Source organism: Myxocyprinus asiaticus, chromosome 4 (assembly GCF_019703515.2).
Source record: "Myxocyprinus asiaticus isolate MX2 ecotype Aquarium Trade chromosome 4, UBuf_Myxa_2, whole genome shotgun sequence".
NCBI classification, from domain to species: Eukaryota; Metazoa; Chordata; class Actinopteri; order Cypriniformes; family Catostomidae; genus Myxocyprinus; species Myxocyprinus asiaticus.
This window is the reverse complement of record NC_059347.1, coordinates 49816620-49838326: the sequence shown is the minus strand read 5'-3', so window position 1 is coordinate 49838326 and position 21707 is coordinate 49816620. Positions and strand designations below refer to the sequence as shown.

The 21707-nt window shown below is 38.1% G+C and overlaps 1 protein-coding gene across 4 annotated transcripts in view; it reads right to left on the bottom strand.

The window, feature by feature from the left end:
- Window positions 1-21362, bottom strand: part of LOC127439623 (protein FAM214B-like) — a 28336-nt gene extending 6974 nt beyond the window's left edge. For 2 of the 4 annotated variants that reach the window (XM_051695827.1, XM_051695829.1), the window contains exons 1-4: window positions 21008-21362; window positions 13147-13302; window positions 987-1165; window positions 49-220 (exon numbers count right to left, since the gene is read on the bottom strand). The gene's annotated coding sequence lies outside the window, so the exon portion shown is untranslated. Of the gene's footprint in view, window positions 1-48; window positions 221-981; window positions 1166-13146; window positions 13303-13739; window positions 13857-21007 lie in introns of those variants that run through there. The other 2 variants (XM_051695830.1, XM_051695828.1) reach the window with 2 other exon arrangements.
- Between the last annotated feature and the right edge of the window lie 345 nt (window positions 21363-21707).

The following is a 21707-nucleotide window of genomic DNA, read 5'->3' as shown; positions in this document are numbered from 1 at the left end:
AATACCTCTGCATATATAAGTGAATGCACAGCCAGTTTTCTAACTTACATGCCTGTTGGTGCCTGGAGCTTGACCACAGGCCCTTTCACATCCAGCCTGGCAGCTTTTGAATCGTGTTGACCCTTGAACCCTGACCCTAGCCCCTGAGATTGGCCATCTTCAGCACTGCCCCTCTGGTGAAACAACAGCATTCCCAGACACATAGGCAGCGAACAGGGGCCTAACAAAAGAGAATTACGGAGAGAAAACTTGAAAAACGTTTTAGTGTCATTCAAGTGTATCTAGAGACATTAAAGTCGTCACATTTATTTGTATAGCGCCTTTCACAACACACATCGTTTCAAAGCAGCTTTACAGAAAATCAGGCATTAACAGAAAATGAAACTGTAACATCTATAATGTCTTAGAGTCATCATTGTTTAGTCTGATAAAATACAATTATGAAATGTGTTTAAAAATAAGTAATTAAATAATAATTGTATTTAGAAACCCAGTGAGCATAAGATGTTGGTTAATGGAGAAAAATAACCTTGGGAGAAACCAGGCTCACTGTGGGGGCCAGTTCCCCTCTGGCTAACATCATGAATATAATGCCAATATTGCTTAATTATGTATAGTGCAAGTCATGGTTTAAAATTATTAAACTAAGTAAGTGTTAAGGGTCAGTGTTTAAACAAAGATTTTGTGAGAACTGTAAGATTAATGACTATTTAGAGACATTAAAAAATGATTTGTGATTTAACTCAATCAACTAAACTTTAAACAAAATGAACACACTACTGTAATATACTACTGTTTAAAATGTTTATCGTTGCACATTGCATACTTTTCACATAATTTTTTTTTTATTAGAAGTAGACTAAAAGCAGCATACAGTAGGCACTGTGCAGTATGCAGTGAGCAGTATGTTATTATTCCATTTCCCTATGAACATAACCCAAGCTACCGGTTACCAAAGTGCATGCATTTACAGTAGTTTACCTTACCAAGGGCAGAGCGTCAGTGAGGTGGGAGGGGCCTTGCAGAAAGTGCTAATGAATAGGTAAAATCCCTCCTACAGCTCCACACAGACAAGGCCAGTGGCCAATCACACCTCCCCTTGGCTCCTGAAAGGAGTGAATTGCTCAGCGGCTGCATCCTGAGCCAGGCATTCCAGAGACACAACCTATTGGAGAACAAAGTGTTGTGAACCAACAATAAATAATCCAATCAAACCAGTGACCATTACTGCAAATGAAAGACATAGTTCAACCTGCAGATGATTAGAATCAGTCATTCTAAACTGGTTTTTAGTTATCTGGTAAACTGCTGTCACATTTACATTTAGTCATATAGCAGATGCTTTTATCCAAAGCCACTAACAAATGAGGAACATAAGCAATTTGTCATTTAAAACTCAACATCTGCAGTATCGCACTGCCAAGTTCCCAGAGAAGCTAGAGTAGCACAAAAGCTAGCACAGAAGAAAGAGACAAGGAAAGTTTTTTTTATTTTTTAATTATTAAATAATTTTAAAAAAGTGCTGTCAGCACTGACGTGATAAGATATTGCATCATATAATAGCTCAAATTCATAGGGGGCTCTGTTTTCGTGACCTTGCTAGGCGCAGCGCAAGGGCCGTGCACAATCTATTTTTTGTGAGATCGTTAATTTTAAGTGCAATTTTTGTGCCAGCGCAAAGCGCAAGTGGGCGTGGGTGAGAGTGTTTGCACTATCTGTGGGTGTATGCACGCAAACTGTGGGTGTATTGCATGTTTTTGTTTTTTTTTTCTCTCCAATTTGGAATGCCCAATTCCCACTACTTAGTAGGTCCTCATGGTGGCGTGGTTACTCACCTCAATCTGGGTGGCGGAGGACAAGTTTCTGAGAGAGTCAATCCGCGCATCTTATCATGTGGCTCGTTGTGCATGACACCGCGGAGACTCCCAGCATGTGGAGGCTCATGCTACACTCTGTGATCCACGCACAAATTACCACACGCCACATTGAGAGCGAGAACCACTAATCGCAACCACGAGGAGGTTACCCCATGTGACTCTACCCTCCCTAGCAACCGGACCAATTTGGTTGCTTAAGAGACCTGGCAGAAATCACTCAGCACACCCTGAATTCGAACTCGCAACTCCAGGGGTGGAAGTCGGCATCAATACTCGCTGAGCCACCCAGGCCTTGGGTGTATTGTATGTTAATGAAGTGGCGCAATTTGCAATTTTCCTGAGAAATAGGTCATTGCGCTAAGACGTAAGAGAAGCACGTCTAATCTCAGCACAAAGTCTAAAATCAGTTCCTTCATCTGCAGTTTTGAGATTCCACCAGCAGGTGGTAATAAAGTTAATGTCCAAACCCTGAAAATATAGTCGAACATCTAATTTTGTCCCTGACAATCACTGCTGTAGTGTTTTATGAAACAAACGATTTGTGTTAAACTATCTATAGATAATTTTTAATTTAAATGATTATTATTATGTTTTTATTTACAATTGTATTTATGATCTAATTTGTATTAGTATTTTTCCACCTGTGGTCGTAGAGTGATTTTTAAGTAACTGCAAAAAAGAAGTTGGAGAAAATGTTTGGCTATGGGGAGGGGGTTTTATACGACTTTTTAAAAAACTTCATTATTTTGATTCTATTTTCATTTCTTTTGAAGTGTTATTTGAATTTAGAAATATTTTTTGTTGAAGTTTTCTTATGTTTCAATAAATACATTTAATTTTTAAAGCAAAATCGACTGGCTGAAGTGAAGTGCATGCAAAAAATAAAATTAAAAGGTCCCTCAATCCACAGCCTTACCTGGAAGGCTGATACAATCACTGTTAATACTAGCCTTGATTTCAGTGTCACTTGATCAATATGATTAATAACATTCTCTATAATTTAACGGAGCGAACATCCAAATCCTGACGAGAAACACATTTTCCATGCTTATAAAATGAGCATGTCACGGTCATAGAAATATACCTGACATTCAACTAGGACGCAGTTTATGCACAAAAGAATGCAAGTCCATATTTCTATTCTTCTAATTCATTGCATTAAGCCCATTTACGCTACCAACTTCTTATGAATGCACAGTCTTTGTTTATATTGCTGGTGCTTGACAGGGAATGGACTATATAATAGGATGCAGACAGTGCAATAACTGGAGAAGAACCTCAGAATTAAATTACACTTGACCCAGCCCATTACAGCTTTAGACAAGCAATTTCACCAAACCTAATTGCGCCTAGACTTAGCACAGGCTTGCATGAAAATACCAAAACCTCATGGCCATGCCCATTGACTTTACACGTATGATTTTATCGCATAGTGCTAGAGCTCTTAATATATGGTCCTTAATTAAGAACCTTCAACAGGTTCTATCTGTCAGTAAATCACACAGACAATCAATAATTATATAAATAGGGAACAGACACAAAGACACATATGACTGGCTACATTCATTTGTGGCATCAGTCAAGCCATCTTGATTAGGACACATGTCTGAACGGACTGTGTACTGCATGGCTCTGACTGGCTCTCTGACTTGGTCTGCATAGCTCAGGCCTGTTTTGGATCAGGCAGCTAGACAACAAACTGAAACACACAACAGAGCCTTTGTACTGTCTAACATCAGGGAACAAGCAGTCAGGCTCATTAATGGCAAAAACTGGAGCAATGTGAATGTGAATGTAAAAATGTGAATCAAGTGAACATTCTTATCATCTACAGCAGCTTTGATGAATCCAAGCATCTTTTTGTCCTGTCTTCTTTGACATCTAAATTATCTGAAATGGTTAGAGGAGCTCTAAGAAAAGCAAAACTGCTGTTCATTAAAACAGAATGCAGGCCATCAGTTTCACTGTTGTCTCCACTGATCATATATCTGGATCTGTAAGCTTATTAAATGAGCTAGCTTAAGAATGCACACATCCACTGGGGGAAGAGACTGACAAATCCTCTGCATTATAAAATTATAATCTGTTTGTCAGTTAAAGGCACTGCATGTATCGTATCAGATGTCATGAATGCCACAAGGAAAATGCTTGCTCTGGGAGTGAAGTCCATGTCATGTCCACCTTCTAAGTCCATGGTACATCTCTACCTCCTAATGAAGCTCAAATATGTGACCCTGTAAAGGAAAAAAGGATTCAACTGCACAAAATCTGCCATGAAAGAAATGCAATGAGGATCTGGCCTTTCTAAGAGATGCATTTGCATTATACTGTTCGAAAGAAGTATTTAGTGGCCTCCCAAGGGATGGGGCTTATCTCAGTTTGGTGGCAGTATGAACATAAGAGTCTTTGAGCTCCTAGAATATAGATACACAAGGCCAAATGAATTAGATCACAGAGTGAAAGAGAAAGAAAGTGAAGAGAGGCTATGTTCGGAATAGAATACTAACACTCTGCTTACTGAGCAGTATACACTGTATATTGCCTACAATTGTTTGTTTTTTTAATGTGGAGAAGTACACATTATGCAAAGATAAACATTTCAAATTGTAGTATGATATGTTAAAACATGACCTAATTACATTGCATGTTTACTTAAGGAAGTTTTTTTTCTTTATCTACTATTGTGTAAAAATGCATAAGAGGAATAAGTAAAATTGTCTTAAAGTAATAGTTCACCCAAAAATGAAAATTCCCTCTTTATTCACTCACCCTTATGCCACCCCAGATGTGTATGACTTTCTTTCTTCTGCTGAACACAAACAATTTTTTTTAGAAGAATATCTCAGCTCTGTAGATCCACACAATGCAAGTGAATGGTGTCCAGATATTTAAAGATCCAAAAAGCACATAAAGGCACATGATAGGTGTGGGTGAGAAATAATTAAGTATATTTAAGTCATTTGTTTTACTATAAATCTCCACTTTAACATTCTTCTTCATTTGCTTTTGGCAATTCACATTCTTCGTACAGATCGCTAAAGACAGGGGAGGAGAATTTATAGTAACCAATCATGTTGGTTCAGAAGATATGGATTTAACCACTGGAGCTTTATGGATTACTTTTATGCTATCTTGATGTTGTTTTTTGTGCTTCAAAGTTCTAATACCATTTACTTGCATTGTATGGACCTAGAGAGCTGAGATATTCTTCTAAAAATCTTAATTTATGTTCAGCAGAAGAAATAAAGTCATACACATCTGAAATGGCATGAGGGTGAGTAAGTGATCACAGAATTTTTATTTTTGGGTGAACTATCCCTTTAAATTTAAAATACAGTGTCACTGCCTCATTTACTGTGATTGTTGTGATGTTGCACAACAAAACACTACCATCATGGACTCAAGACTTACATGTACACACAAAGGATGAAGTTGAGGGTATTTTTAGGCATTGCTGTGACAAAGAGCTAACAGGAAAGACCTTGCACAGATATAAGATCTGAAATAAAATTCACTAAGTCCAGATGTACATAGATTATACTTAAAGGCACCATCCATAACCCAACAGCATTCCAGGGCTTGACACAAACCCAGACAGATGCAAATCCAATTTAAACTTTTCCCAGCTCAGCCAGAGTTCCAGAATTCTACACCAACTCTATTTTTAACCATTTATAAAAGCATTATCTAGAAGTTTGGTATCCAAAGCAGGAGCATTAGGAGAAGGTTTTGGAGGAGTTTTCAGAAATGTGGGTTATACAAAAGTCTAAAACTGTCTTTTATATTTAAGGATTGCTTATGGTGAGTCTTTTACACATGATGTAAGTCTCATGGTGAGACAGCTTTAATATAAGCCTGAATCCCAGCTATATCACACACACACACACACACACACACACACACACACACACACACACACACACACACACACGTATGTTTCACTATATTAGAGAGGGCATCTCATAGACTTCCATTGATTTCATAGCAGGCTAATGATATTTTCTATCCCCTAACCATAACCCTACTCCTAAACCCAACCCTCACAAAAAACTTTTTGCATTTTTACATTTTCAATAAAACATAGTTTAGTATGTTTTTTAAGCTATCTGAATTATGGGGACACTACAAATTTCCTCATAAACCACATTTATAGCATTATACCCTTGTAATTACCAGTTTGTAACCTAAAAAAAAGTCCTCGTAAACCACTTAAACCTGCCCACACACACACACACACACACACACACACACGTGTGTTTATTCTAAGCAAATGATGCTGGTGACATTGCTATACATATGCAATTCACTCAACCTGGTCACCATATTATAATTTATAAGCGGATCTTTTTTTCTGTTAAAGCATAATTTCCTGTAAAGCTACTTTGAAATTATGTCTATTGTGAAAATATAAATGACTCGACTCATCGCCATGTATTATGTTAAGCCTTGTAGAATTGTTTTCTCTGTTGTCACTTTTGTTTTTCAGCATGGCTTGAGTATTTAAAGATATTGAGGGAGGGCTGCTCGTCATGGGCACAACATAACAAATAGCAAAGATATATCTCCACATAGCATCCATGTAATAACTTTACAAATGTCTGATTGTGAAACAATTTCAAAACGATTCAATTCAATTCGATTCACAATGAAATTCGATTCGAATAATGATACAATTCTGCATTTTTTTAAAATGTATTGATAGTATTCTTTAAGGATGCTGTAAGTGATTTCAGCCATTCTACTTCCAGGAGACTGAGCCATTGAATTAGCCATGCCCCCTCTTTCCAAAACCCTGCACTCCAAAGACTGACATTGTGCAGAAACTTTAAAACAACAGCAGCAAAACTGTGCCCTCAACAGACAACTGCTATGAACAACATGGCTTAAAAAATGGCAGTACGCCTCAATAATCCACTGCAACTACAATACTATGAGAACGCGCAAAATGATTGACAGATTGAAAGCGTCATTGTCCGCGGCCAACGGACACATTTTTATTTGCTGTTTACAGAGTCTAGTGCTATCACAGAGACAGGTGAGATATCTTAAGACACTTGTTTTATTAATATCTTTCAAGGAGTAGGAAAATCTGTTGCATACCTTTTCATGAAAAATTGCTTAAAGCACATTTAAATGCTTCCCCTAATGTGTCTTAAGCAAGAAAAAGAAAGGCAAACTACTTAAGATTCCACCAAAAGTAACTTAAAAGTAAACTCATTAAATACATGTACATACATGCTACTTGGAATACAATAATAGCAAAAGAGTACAATGTGCCAATAAAATATTTCAGAACTGAACATAGCTAGTAAAGAATTCCATATTCCATTTTTCACTATAAAAAGTATTTTTATTAATTTGTATTACTTTTCTAGGCCTTGAAATCACAATTTTAAAAAAATCCCTGATATTTCCAGGTTTTCTATGACCATGGGGACCCTGAATCAGTAAACTAATCCAAATATTACAACATTAAAGTAACATCATCTGATTACTTTCAGTTTAAATAAAAAGAGAAAAGCAATCATATAGATGAGATCAATTTAAAAAAGGTTAATTGTTTTGGCCTTATTGGGGGGTCCCTTAACTCATACAAATAGTACAGTACATAAACAATCAGTGTTCAAAACAATGTCCTTACCTTACCCAGATTCACTACGGTAAGCCTATAAAAATGATTTGTATTTTGAGCTGTCGGGTTCGATTTGGCATGAAATCGCTGGCTTATGACGTTCGTCCTTGCGTCACTATGTCATATCCGCACACAAAGGAAAGAAGTGCCGGCTGTATCATGTTCCGACTAGAGAAACTAACTACGCTGTTCAGCTCAATTCAGTAACACACACACAGTTCAGGACAGCATCGTTGCAGTCTAGATGGATGTTTATCTGTTATCCGTTTGAAGTAGTTTACCTTCTATAATGCTTGGATATTTTTTCTGGTAGGGTTGTTGAAGCTTATATTGCTTGTCATGCTTTTATGAATCGAACATTACTCGTATGTTAACCGATCACGATGCATCTATGTTGTCCGGTGAAGTTACTGTGACATGTTTAAAATGTATGACTTCTGAAATATTGTTATACTGCATACTTAAGCATATTATTTTTACATTTAATAAAGTATATTTTATCTCCATCATTATTGAATCCTCGTTTTATGTTTTAGGTTTACAGTGTTATTGTGTGCATTGCACTGACATACTATTGTAGTAACTGAGGCTGGACAATATAGTATAAAAATAATAAAGTCTTATATTGAACTCGTATCAGCCATATCACAAGTTTAACCTCTTAAATTGTAAATTGTAGTAAAATTCAAACATTAATAGTAGATAAAACACATATTAAGATATACTGGTGGTGGCTGCCTGTTCTCTTTTTAAAAGTGCTTTTTGAGTGTTGTGTCAGAAAAGCGATTTAAGTGTAAAATTCATTCAAATATGTAAATAAGAGTGTTGTTTCTCTTCATCAAAGTAAGTAATATTTCAGTTTCAATTGTTTAATCGTATGACATAATATCAAAATAGCATGTTATGTCTCCGGCTCCAGTCATGATCACACACACAGTCGATGTCCAGGTGGCTCAAATTGGTAGATTCATCCACCAGTAGAGCAGCACTAGAACACGACTGATGTAATGTATTTTTCTGCAAATTGCTTGCAATTTTAAGTTTCAAACACGGATGTTGCTTGAAAGCACAAAGTTACGTAGTGCAGCTTTAAAAAGTAATTCTCCCTATAGAGCCACATGTGGAGCTTGTCAACCAGAGCTTTGAAACTATTTAAATATTATTTTATTTAAATAATCATTTTTTTAATTTTTAATTTTGACTTTTTTTTTAAACATTATGCTAAAAACTAACCTCAATGAGTAACTTTTACCAGGACAGAAGTGCAATAGGCCAATAATCATTTTCAATGTTTGTAGAGCCGAGGAGGGCGGGGCCGGGCTGGAATGAGACACACCCGGTCCCCAATCAGCCTGATGGGGCGCGCGAGGGATAAAGGCGGCCGGGGACGACAGTTCGAGAGAGAGAGAGAATTGCAGGCAGCTGTACTGTGTGTTTTTGGTTGTGTGTTTTGTTTAAATTGTTTATTAAATTATTATTTAAGTTGTCAAGCCGGTTCTCGCCTCCTCCTTTCCACTGAACCCCCCTTACAATGTTAAAATACCTTCTCTCACATCAGTTTAATATGCATTGGACAACCTATGGCATGAGTTTGGGGCGGGACTATCTGTTTAGTTGGCAAATGGAAGAGTAAGACAGGGGAGTATTCAGGAAACCTGCATGGAAATTATTGACATTAATGTCATTATTGATGCAATTGCGTTTGGTGTCTCTAATGAATGAGAGGAAGCCATTGAGAAAGAAGATCTCATGGGTGTGATGCACTCTACACTGTACATCCCTTGAGGGTTTTGCATAAATGTCTGACTTTTACAACATAGGAAGTCACAATGACATTTCAAACTACAGAAGTAACAAAGACCAAACACACCCTAACACTCACGAGTACAACTATGACTAAGCTTAGCACTTTGCAGCTAATAGCCTGTCAGTTTGTAAAACCAAGAGCTGAAATATTATCTCTAGACATGGCAAAGATCATGATGTCATTGATTCATTCCTGCCTTGACAGCTACGACACGAGCAAGAGAAAGTTTGAGACAGCTGTTATTCACAAAAAAGTTTGCTTCTAGCTAACGTTCATATATGGGTAGTTGACAAATAGCATGGAGACTTGTCAAAATGTAAGATGTGAGGTTAAATTCTATATGAATATATCAGGGAAATGTATGTTTTAGGTGCTTTAACTGGACAGCAGTTCTTGTTTCACCATTTTTAATCACCACCTTCTTCACAGTACATTTAAAGGTAAAGTGTGTTATTTCTGTGCCATTAGCATCACCAAATGGAATTGCAAAAAAAATTACTGCGTTCAAACAGGTGTCCCAAACACTTAAAAGACGCCACTTGTTGAGCCAATGCTGCAATGTCACGCTGGCAGGGATGCTCAGACAGAGCAATGCTGAAAGTGCCTCAGAGCCACAATGTTTACACTTTTTGGGTATATAAACCTACGGATGGCTTATTTATAGTAGTCTCTGCATATTAAGCTGGGACAGGAAAAAGTATTTTAACCTAAAACAATACACACTTTTAAATGAATTGTTCACCCCAAAATGAAAATTCCCTCATCATTTACTCACTCTCATGCCATCCAAAATGTGTATGACTTTTTATCAGCAGAACACAAACAAAGATTTTTAGAAGCTCTGTAGGAAGGGGAGGATCTGGGTGGCATGGGGTGGCAACTACCACCCTAAAAAAAGCATTGCCACCCCATCTGCAATCCAAGCATTGGTATCCCAATGTATAAAATATAAATGTAAGTACAGTATATTATAGTTGATGCTGACATTATGTAAGAGTTTATTTATGTCAAACTGTCTCAACTCTAACCGAATGAATATATGACTACAGCGGTCCTTGACTATTGCAGCCGATCGGATGATTGATTACAATGATTATCGCATGTTTGGCTTCTGTAGTGAGGGCATGCACAGGGATTCTGCATCTGACACAGGCGTAGTTGCAAAGTCCGCTTATTATTTGCGACTTTTGGCTTGTTATTTCATAAATAACAACACACCTGCCCGCATGGCACTCACAGCCTCGCGTATATCTGTTTTTCATCAGAAATTGGATGAACCCTCTCCCAAGGGAACCCAGTTAATTTTTCCTCAATCATTATAATAATGACAACATGGACAGATACATGGAAAAATAGAGGTTAAATTAGTATTTCTTAGTTGTTTCCAGGTCTTCACAGAATGATTATTAGATATATTGGATTGTGCAGTAGATTTTTAATGGGCATTACTTTGTTATGTTCACTCTCAAATGACATTTACAAAAGTGATTCATGAGCGACCAATGTGATAGAGAGCTTTCAGCTCAAATAACATGTCTGTGCATGCACTCTCCATCCATGGACTCATCAAGGTTTCACAAACCAAAACAATTTGGCCCGCATAAGGTGTCTTTTAATTTAAAACAAGTTTTACACCCCTGCCCTACATAACCTGTCATTATTAATAGGATAGTTTGATTCTCCTTTTTCCCCATGTATCTGCCTTTCCCAGCCCCTACCCCAATGATGCTTAATAAGTGTGACCTATTCATTAACCTTAGATTGCAATTTCTGTATGTGAAATGTTAACTATTTTTTATAAAAGGATATAATTATGGAAGCAAGATATTTTTATATAGGGAGACTGGGGCTAACTGTCACAAGGGCTATATTTAGGTTACTATAAGGTTTTGAGTTAAAAGTCAAATTACAAAAATCTGTTTTCTCTAGCAGTGGTTTTGTATGCTGGTTTCAAACACCCAGTTTAAAACCCTCTTAAATTACAGTATTTTGTGTAAATTCTATCAGGGATGATCACATGAATCCTATGCCACTGGTTTAATGGCAGGTTCCATTGTGACAGCATACCCCTTATAATGTGGACAAAGTGTCAATGCGTGTTCAGTGAACTTTATCATTTTTCCTGAACAATAACGGTGAAAATTTTGAATTGCTTTATTGTAGCCAAGACTTCAGTGTATGTGGCTTTACAGAAATAATAACTCTAAAAAATAATCCTACCACCTACTTTGAGAAATATTTACTGGAGTAAAAAATGTGACAACTAGCAGAGGTCATGCTAAGGAACATTTTGTTGTTGTTTTTTTATGTTATGTAAGAATGCAAAAAAGGCACTAAAATTATTTTAATGTTAGCAAAACAGTGGAAAAATGATTACTTTGTGGTAGAGCTGCACGATTCTAGAGAAATTGAGAATCACGATTTTTTTGCTTAGAATCAAGATCATGATTCTCTCACGATTTTGAAGAAAAATTCTTATTTCAGTGATTTACAAAACCTGGACATAAGGGTACTAAACAAAGTAACATGTAATTTACTAAAGGTTCTGACAAAATGTTCTCTGCTTCAATCTATGCAAAAATGCAGTTAAGTTGTAAATCAAATATATAAATTTATAAAAGTCCACAAGAGGGTGCAAAGAATACATTATAAACCAAACAGCACCTTGTGATTACTGAAAAAAAAAAAAAAAAAAAATCCTGTTAAAAAACTGCATAAAAAACAAAAACAAACAACAACAAAAAAACTAAACAAAAAAAAAAATTTTTTTTTAACCTGTTCCTCTCATGCTAAGTAAAAAGCAAAACGAGCAGAAAAAAGCTTCATTAACAGTTCTATGTTAACTTGGTATTGCACTTGTAAGAAAATATGCAATATGCAAAGGAGCGCTGTTTTTTGAAGACGCCATATAAAGTTTATCAACATTTAAAAACGCGCCTTGAAGTGCATTTCGAATTGAAATTTGACCGCCTTACAAATGCATGCCACTGGAACATTAATATACATTGCAGAATCGTTGTCACTTAGAAATGAGATTGCGATCTTTTAACGATTAATCGTGCAGCTCTACTTTGTGGTCTCTTCATGGAAGTACAACTGTTTTGCAAATTCATGGCCATTTGTAATTTGATTGTGCACTTAAAATTAACTAGTACTTGTAGCAATGAAGTTTGGTATCTTAATCCAGGAGAACTATGCATGGGTGCTTACTTTGGTGTTGCCACCCCTCTTAGACCTCATGCCACCCTCTTGCCACTCCATAAATAATTTTCTAGATCCGCCCCTGTCTGTAGGTTCATACAATTCAAGTGAATGATGACCAAAACTTTGAAGCTCCAAAAAGCACATGAAGGCAGGAAAAAGGTAATCCATATGACTCCATTGGTTTAATCCATGTCTTCTGAAGAAATCCAATCGGTTTTGGGTGAGAACAGATCATAATAGAACTCATTCTTCACTGTACACCTTCCCATTGCAATCTCTAGGCATGATCATGATTTCAAGCTCGATTACACTTCCTTGTGCTTCACACATTCGCAGAGCACTAGATGGCGCAAGGAAGGGAAATTGAGCTCAAAATCATTATCGCCAAGGAGACAGCTGACGTTAAGATTTATAGTGAAAAAGGAGTTATTTGTTGGTCTGTTCTCATCCAAAACAGAATGGATCGCTTCAGAAGACATGGATTTAACCACTGAAGTCTTATGGATTACTTTTATGCTATCTTCATGTACTTTTTGGAGCTTCAAAGTTTTAGTCACAATTCACATGCATTGTATGGGCCAAAGAGAACCATAAACTAACATTGCAAACTTAACCTCTTGACTTACCTCTATAAGAACTCCTGCCCTTTCCTCCTTGCCTGTTTCTCCGTCCTCTCTGTCAGTGTTCTCCAGTTTTGGTTGTAGTTGCTTCTAGACTGTGATAAGTTGAAAGGTTACTTGCTTGGAATGAGGGAACTCAGGACTTTTCTTTCTGTTCCTCCCCTGAAAGCAAGAGAGAGAGAGAGAGAGAGAGAGAGAGAGAGAGAGAGAGAGAGAGAGAGAGAGAGAGAGAGAGAGAGGAGAGCGATATACACAAGGTTTATTGAAGTTTAATTTAGATTTCTTGCTCAAACACTCTAAAAAGGCAAATATCTCTATTTATGTGCTCTCTTTCCCATGCTATTCTGGCATGCTCAACTGTGTCCCTGTGTCCCATGCCCTCCCCCCCACCCTCTTTCAATAACTTTCACACAAAACTTCTCTCTCAGGCTCCCTTTGGCACATGCATATGAACTAAGCCCCCCTCTCTCTTTCCTTCTAGCTCCCCCCTACCATCTCACACTCATCTCTTTTCCCCCTCAAATAACTTCAACACAATGAAAGCAGCTTTGGTATTCCGCCTTTAGTCCCCCTCCTTTCTGTCTTGCTAAATTTCTCACCACTTGCTGTCTCTCTCGCTCTCTCTCTCTCCTCTGCTTTGCCTTTTCAGCTTACTTCCTCTCAGCTGGTAAGTTAAGGCGTGATCTCTTGCTCAGTCAGCACACAACTCATGTAAGACTGTGGGGGGGGGGGATATGCTGTCCTCTGATTGGCCGGTGGGAGGGGGATCAGATGCCACAGGGGCTGTCCTGATAGGTGTGAAGGTAAGGGAAATATCTAAAGTTCTGCCCACTTGTTCTGCTTGTTTAGCAGAGGCAGTGTATTCTCCCATAGAGCTTTAGTGAGTTATTGTGTGTTGATGCCAATGGCATCTTGTGTGAATGTGTACTTGTCTGTCTAATAGATGCATTCCAGAGCAAACAGAACATGTTACTCTGGAGGCAAATATGCCAGAGAACACTTTACTTTTGTGATATGTAGCAGCCCCAAAAAGTATCTGGACTCTTAAGCCACACTTAAAAATGAATGAATTTCTTTCCACTAGAAAAAAACTTTTCTGAAGTGCAATTATTTGTAACCAACTAGTTTCAAAGTCTTTTAGATCATTTTATCTATTGTTTTATAATTTAAAACCTACAAACTTCTGATTATGAAATGTTTTGCGTGAAAAGTGTGCTTCTGCAACATAACCTTTACTCAAATATATCTTTTAAAAAAAGAAGGGGAAGACAAAAAAAAAAAAAAAAAAAGGGAAGTGCACAGCTGAGCGGATACGTCACCACTTGAAAGCGTGTTATCAGTGCTTCTACAGAAACAGAGACTTGTTGGGTGTGAAGGGATGGGTGCATGTCTGTGTGTTTGCGATGTGTGTGTCCGCAGGCAGGCAGAATTGTGCCACAGGCTCTCTCAATTGCATGCAGCACCTTCCAAATAAGGAGTGGTAAATCCACATGCACTTAAACGAAAGCATTAGCACACGTACAGGCGCGCATGCACACACTAACACACATACAGACACAGATTAATTTAATCTCTTTAGACGCACTGAGCAAGGTAGAGCGGAGAGGAAAGGAGTGAGCGGAGAGCTTATGTTGAGTATGTATGAGGGTTTCCTTGAGTATGTGGGTGTAAAAGGATAGACTGATAATTATAAACACAAATTTGTGGCCGCATCAAACGCAAGAAATGTTTTGAGTTGCTTAGCCTGGCACAAGGCAAAGTTCTACCATCTTTCACTGGTTGTGGTGTTTAGGCAGGCTTAAATTGAAAACAGTCCTTGTGGAGAAACAGCCACTTCTCCTTTAAGAGCTCACACTCCGTGTCCATATAAGGAGTACTTGGGGGCATGGCTTAGATGTTAGCCAGCCCTCAGCTGGCATCTGAGAATTCAGCTGTGAAGCAAAGCAGTACACAAATACAAAAGTGCACGAAAGACACAAAAAGAGTGTTAGTGACAGTCAATCATAGATTTAGTCAATGCTGCTGGTAAAACACTGAGGTATATGGTAACACTGCTCTCTGCTGCTACTGAAAAACAAGTTTTATTCTCCTTTGAACACTCCTCAGCAGCTATTCTAAGCAATTGCTGGGTTGGATCAACTGGGCTATGAGGGGCCGTTAAAGCTCACAGCTACATTCTAACCCTTCCCTTCCTCCATGCTTACATCTATGTGTGTGCATTTGTGTGTCTGCCATATCCCTTTTCAGTCAAACAAACTCAAACGGTCCCATTAACAACCACATTTTTTTTTTTTTTACGAAAACATGGTGTTTACTTGTATACAACTCGCCGCCATGGTGCTAGGGTGTTGCTATGCGTTTGCTAAGGTGTTCTAACTGGTAGTTACCGTGTGTCGCTATGCTGCTGCTAGGGTGTTTTGGGAAGTTAGCCCAAGTCAAAAGAGCCCACACAAGTTTCTAGATACGGCACAGGTTCTTCCTTCAGTGTAAGTCTATGGATTTATTAATTTTTTATTTTTTTTTTGCCCATTTTATAGTTAACCAGTCAAAAATAGACTTCGTAGTCGTAGACAAAAACTGCAACGTCATAACACATCCCTGTTCAACAAGCTGCACAACTTGAGTTAAATCTATAATTTATACAATGTAAGAAGCCAATTTGTTTTTCTTGGACAAACTAAAGCACCCTAGGCGATTTATACTACGTGCAACATCTATTTAAAATTATTTTGTTGAGGAAAATATCTAAAAAAAAAATAAAAAAATAAATGTCACATTTAAAGCACACCCATGATTACGCTAGTTATGACCAAAGTCCCTTTCGAGACAATTCAGCCCATTTAGCAGCTATCATTGGAACGCTCCCGGGCAGTTATCTTCTATGGGCACAAGTGGCATAAAAGTACAGCTCCTATCTACTTGAATGGAGAAAATCTCCAAAACAGTTGGCCAGTACTAAGATCAAAATACATACTTCAAGTCAGCAGTTAAATCTGACAACAATGGTATCAATAATTGTGCTTCTTTAGATAAGATCACGCTAAAAAAATGCTATTTTTCAGGCTGGTCCAGCTAATGCGCATGCGCGCTCTCGAGTTGACTGACATCTAATTGTCTGTATGGATGTCTGTATCTAAAAGGTGATTGTCTCTTCTACCTGTAAGGTGGGACTTCCTTTTCTACATTTGCCATATTAGGCATTCCAATTTATTTTATTCATTTTAATAAAAGTGGTATATCTTGGGCTAAACAGTCTTTGGTTTTAACCAGTCATAAATGCTCTTCAGCTGGCCGTGTTCTCCTAGATCAAGAATTTCAGTGATGAGCACGAGACCAGTAGAAATATCACCAAACGAACACATTCGCAGAGCAAAAACATCAGTACACCTCGTCATAATTTTTACTAAATTAAGTATGGTCACCCAGTAAGTATAAATCAGCCTTAATTATTCATGTCCATTACAGAAATAGTGTGATACTAGTTACAAACCGATGTTTAATACTCAGGGTTAGGAGTTGCTCAGATCCCTTAACCTAAGAATGAGCAAAAGTAATAGTGATGTTTGCACCACTAATGATTTTAATTTCTTCCTGCCACATCCTTGATGACAGCGAGAGAGTTGCTGTACGAAGCCAAGTATGTACTTAATTATAGTGGTTGTCAATGTATATTTTTGCCAGCTTCATGTGTGATGCAATTTAGTGCCATTTAAAGCAGATTCTAAATCCCACCAGACTGACGCTGTTTCAGTCAGCTGCTCAACTTCCTGTTTTCCACTTCAATAAGCCAAGTGAGAACACAAAAAAGGCACAATCCTGTGCTCTCTGCACTGCTGGCCTACACTGATGTAAATACACAGGATGTAATTTCTGTTAGTCACACCTTCTGTCTACTTACACTTGTCTACAGAAAAATTTGGTTTTGTGAGCAACTGATTCTATTCTAGAGAAGAGCAGAATGTTCCAGAAGAAACAGTGCTCTATATTCACAGCTATTAAAGCAATGGTACAGCAATCTTTACCTTTGAATGTCTGTTAATAATGCATGTGTCACGCAGATATGCAGCTCTAAAACAAAACATATGCCAAAATATGTACCCTATATATAGATCAATAGAATAAAACAACCAAATAAAAGCCACTGAAACACAATGAGGCTCTTTATGAATCAATTGTGGGAGAACTGTTAAAGTGTGGTTAACATTGCCACAATAACAAATGCAAAGGTTAGGCTAGCTAGATATTAAGGTTAGCTCCTCTGTAGAGATTAGCACCTGACACTGATAAACGAGGATGGTAACATGTCCTTGGTTAAACACGCTTCAAGGTGGGGGTGCTCGGGGACAAATTTGTTTCACTGTAACAGTATAAGGACGTAAAGAGAGAAGAGGAATACATGAGAAAAACAATGTGGATTTCAGGGCAAAGGTGAGATGAGAAACAGCAAGACAGAGTCTGGAGAAGTCGATTGAGGCAGAAAAATAAATGGTGTGTTAATCTAGTACAAGGACACGCACAATCCACACAAACTCAAGCTAACCTACAATTAGCCCAACAAAAGCAAAGTACAGTACTATACAGAGAACAAAGCATGCAGTACATCTTAAAGCTGAAGTGTGTAACATTTTCGGTGTTAAAATACTTTCTCCTATCCCGGCTCAATATGTAGAGACAACTGGTAAGCCATTCATAGGTTAATTTTCTTTAAAAAAAAAAAAAAACTGTGTCTTTGTGGTGCTATAAATATTCTTCTGTTTGTTTTGAGTGACCCGTCCAGCTCAACAAAACATTGACTCAACCAATGGCGTGAGTTGGGGCCGTAGTTACAAGTTTGTTCGAACAATGGAAGACAGTTGGTGTATTCGGAAAGGTTTATTTTGCAATTCCATTCGGTGGCGCAAGTGGGACAGAAATTACACGCTTCAGCTTTAAGCATTGCTGCTGTATAATTAGCCTGTTCTTTGTAACAATAAAGCAGGACTTTAAAACATTTTCCAGAATAACAAGACCAACAGCTAACAATACCATATACTTTATTGAAATCTACTTCAGGGTTAGAATACATTTGATTTATGATAGCTAAGGCTATAGCCTATGGCCATTATTGAACCACAGCTAAATCTGATGTTTGAGAGGCTAGTCTTTTTTAAATAAATGATAAACAGCTTAGCAGGTTAGGACCTTGTTCTCACACTGGCATGCTGATATCCCATGTGTGCACACGCTGGCACGCTCACACACATACACTAAAGCACCAGCCTGAACATGCACACCCACACACTTAAACCGGTGATACTGATCTGGGACAAGCCTCTTTTATTGAAATGCTTTTCTAAACCACTCAGGAGGGAAAGCTCAAAGCTGATCTCTGATCAGGGGAGGGTTGAAATGTGAGGCAGGTTTTAGATAAATAGCCCCAGACAGGTGACCAGTAGTGTGGGTTTGGCTATCACAGTTAACCAACCATGGCAGCTCTATGGCTATATAAAGAAGACAAGGTCCACACTGCTTCTCTAAAGGTGAAAACACTTTGCATACACAGAGACATAGACACAAATGCATCGGAATCAAAATACTGTCCCCGGTTATTGGAATTCTAATCCATCCTAATAACTATCCACCTTCTTCCTGATCACAGGAGTGTTCCGCGATTCATAGCAGATGCCTTTTTCCATTTTCCGGTCTGCAGTGTTTTGGCAAACATCTGCTATGTTCTTAGTGGATAATGTGATGCTTAGCATATTACCTTGTAAAAGTTGTCCACAAAAATAATAAATAAAAAAAATAAACAAGTGGCTCCATAATGTTGATACTTTAGAAAATCATGATGAGCGTCGTTTGACAGTGCCTCACTCATAAAAGTTTAGGAGTGGGTGGATGATGTGAAGTTATGAACCAAGGCTAGTTAGGCTGATATCATTAACTGCTTGGAGTTGTTATGACAGCCAACAACTGAACAAGTTGGGTCTGAACTCATTTTTATTCCAACTAACACTTAAAATGGTTGTTGTTCTTCATCTGGAATGCTCATATTGAAGTTTCTTATGGAGACCGCAACAGAAATACAGTACAGTGGCAATTAAAATCCCCATACCACTGTCCAGTGGTTAGTCAAGAAAACTTTGGATTTGTACTTTTTCAGAAGAAAATGTGAGTGCAAAAAAAAAAATGTGCCCATGCAAAACCCACTGCCACAACACTAGGGTGTTCTGGGTGGTTAGTATGGCATTGCAAGTTGGTTGCTTACAAGCCCAAGTCAAAAGAGCCCACCCTACATTCTCTGCAAAATCATATTCTGGTCCCTAGATATGGCTCTAATATAAGTCTGTTGTATTTATATAGTATTTTCTTGCCAGTTTTGTCATTCGCTAAGTTACGTGCCGGAGTTTAATACTTAGGGCTAGGGATTAAAAAAAACTAAAAAAAAAAACATAAAAAAAAAAAAAAAAATCTGATCATTAGCAATAGTAACAGAGGTTTTTGCTTTGACATATACCACAATTTAGAATACCCGAAACAGGACCCAATCAACCTAATTCACAAAGCCCAAACCAAATAACAGCACCAATGGACCAGTACCACCCTCAGTCTAATAAAGATCTCATCAGGACAGTAAGAGAGTACATAGTGTTTAGGGGAGATGTTCAGTTGAAAACCCTCATTCAACATTTACACGTATCAGTTGCAAAAAGGGAGTCGCTTCAGGCCTTAACGCTGCATGATAAGCCACCTCACACTGAATAACCATCTTCAACACACATTTGCTTCCTACAACAGCCTGATATGCTTATCTTCTGATTTGCCAAAGCCATCCCTACCATGCATTTTCTCTTCTAGCCGAATTATGTAATACATGCATGCTTCTGCTGACAGCCACACTGAAAGAGGTCACACAGCAAGGGCATTAAGGAACAGATCTGAGTCTTTTAAAATTCAGACTGTATGTATATATAAGGGCAACTTCTGTCTGCAGCTCTTTCGGGATGTTTGTGCCTATTACAGGAAAAGAGCATCTTCAGGGTCTCTGTTGATCATCTGTTCATTTTTTTGGGGGACAATGGAAATCGCTGTGCTGCTCTCCATTGTGCCTTTCCATTGACGTCCTGTCTGGCATTAGTAATGAGCAGGATGGATGCCTCTTGCATATTCTGCAACCTGTGTGCACACCCACCATCTCCCACCCCAAACTCTGATAGTGAATCCTGTCTCTCACTGCATAAAAATGTGGGTATTATTGATCATATCCTTGTCTAATTAGGCTTCCAGGGAGGAAATAAATGCCAAAAAGCATAAAGAAAGCCCAATAAAATTAAAAGTCAGGCTGGATTTCTCATGGGCCCTTGGCTAGGGCTGATAAGGGTATATTGCATTATAAAAATGCAATCATTCTCAACTCAAGTGCAAAGAATCTTCTAAATCAAAATGTAACAAAAGGATCAAAAGACAGAGAAGGAGAGGCAGGGACAGAGACTGAGATAAGAATGCGTGTGCACTGATGAAAGTTGCCCACAGTGGATGAAATAGCAGGAATCAGACAAAGCAGAAACGCCCCCCTGCGCATACAGCAGCTCCTGTATGCATTGTGTGCAGACTATTATCACGCTGTGATTAATCTACCGTTATTAAACACACGTGAGAAAGTTTCAAATACAATGGGAGACAGCACAGTGAATCATTATATTAGAGTGGGGAATAATCTGATTTATGCATGATTTATCAGTGCGACAGCATGCAGAGGTGTCCAGTAACTTAAATATGAAGAATTCATTCTATCATGATTATATCTGATCCCATGCTGTATGCATGTTGAAATGAGAACGATCTAAAGGAGGATGACAGCACAAAGAGAATACGAGCGGTTACTCACCCACAGCAAAGATATGAACGACGGCAATGACAAGCGCTGTAGCAGTCAGCAAACTAACACTGCCATCATATCAGGAGAAAGAGTTTGATCTTATTTTAGACAGTAGGTAGTATCTCAGTGTCTTCTGTCTATTTAACGAAAAACTATCTTCGTTGAAATCCCACTACGTAACGAACATATATTTGACCGACGAGGATATCAATAGCTAGAAATGAGATTCTTCTTTCCAAATGCCGACAGAGCTATTTTTAAAGTGTTTTTCTTCTCCTTTCCACGTCCTATTGCCACCTCTGCCAACGGGCCTTTTTCTATTTTCTGCTTGGCTGTCTGTCCGAAGCCCTCGCCCATAAAATGATCCTGTCGCTTTAAAAACAATACTTCCGGGATTTGCTGAAAAATACCTAGGGGGAGGGACGTTCGAACAGCTGAAGGGCTGTCATTTAAGCGATTGGTCACTTTCTCCTTCACGAACCAATAGAAGTTCTGTATCAGTATAATATTTGAATATATTTGCATAACAGTAATATATTTCGATGAAATGAACTCTCATTGGTTCTATAGTGGGCAACGTCTTATGAAGCCACGCCCAAGTACACGTGCTATTTGTTCCTGTTACTCCTCTTTGGAGGAGCACTGCATTGATAAGGACAGGACAGAAATAGGTTCTATGTAAGAATGCACTAATAATATTTAAATACAA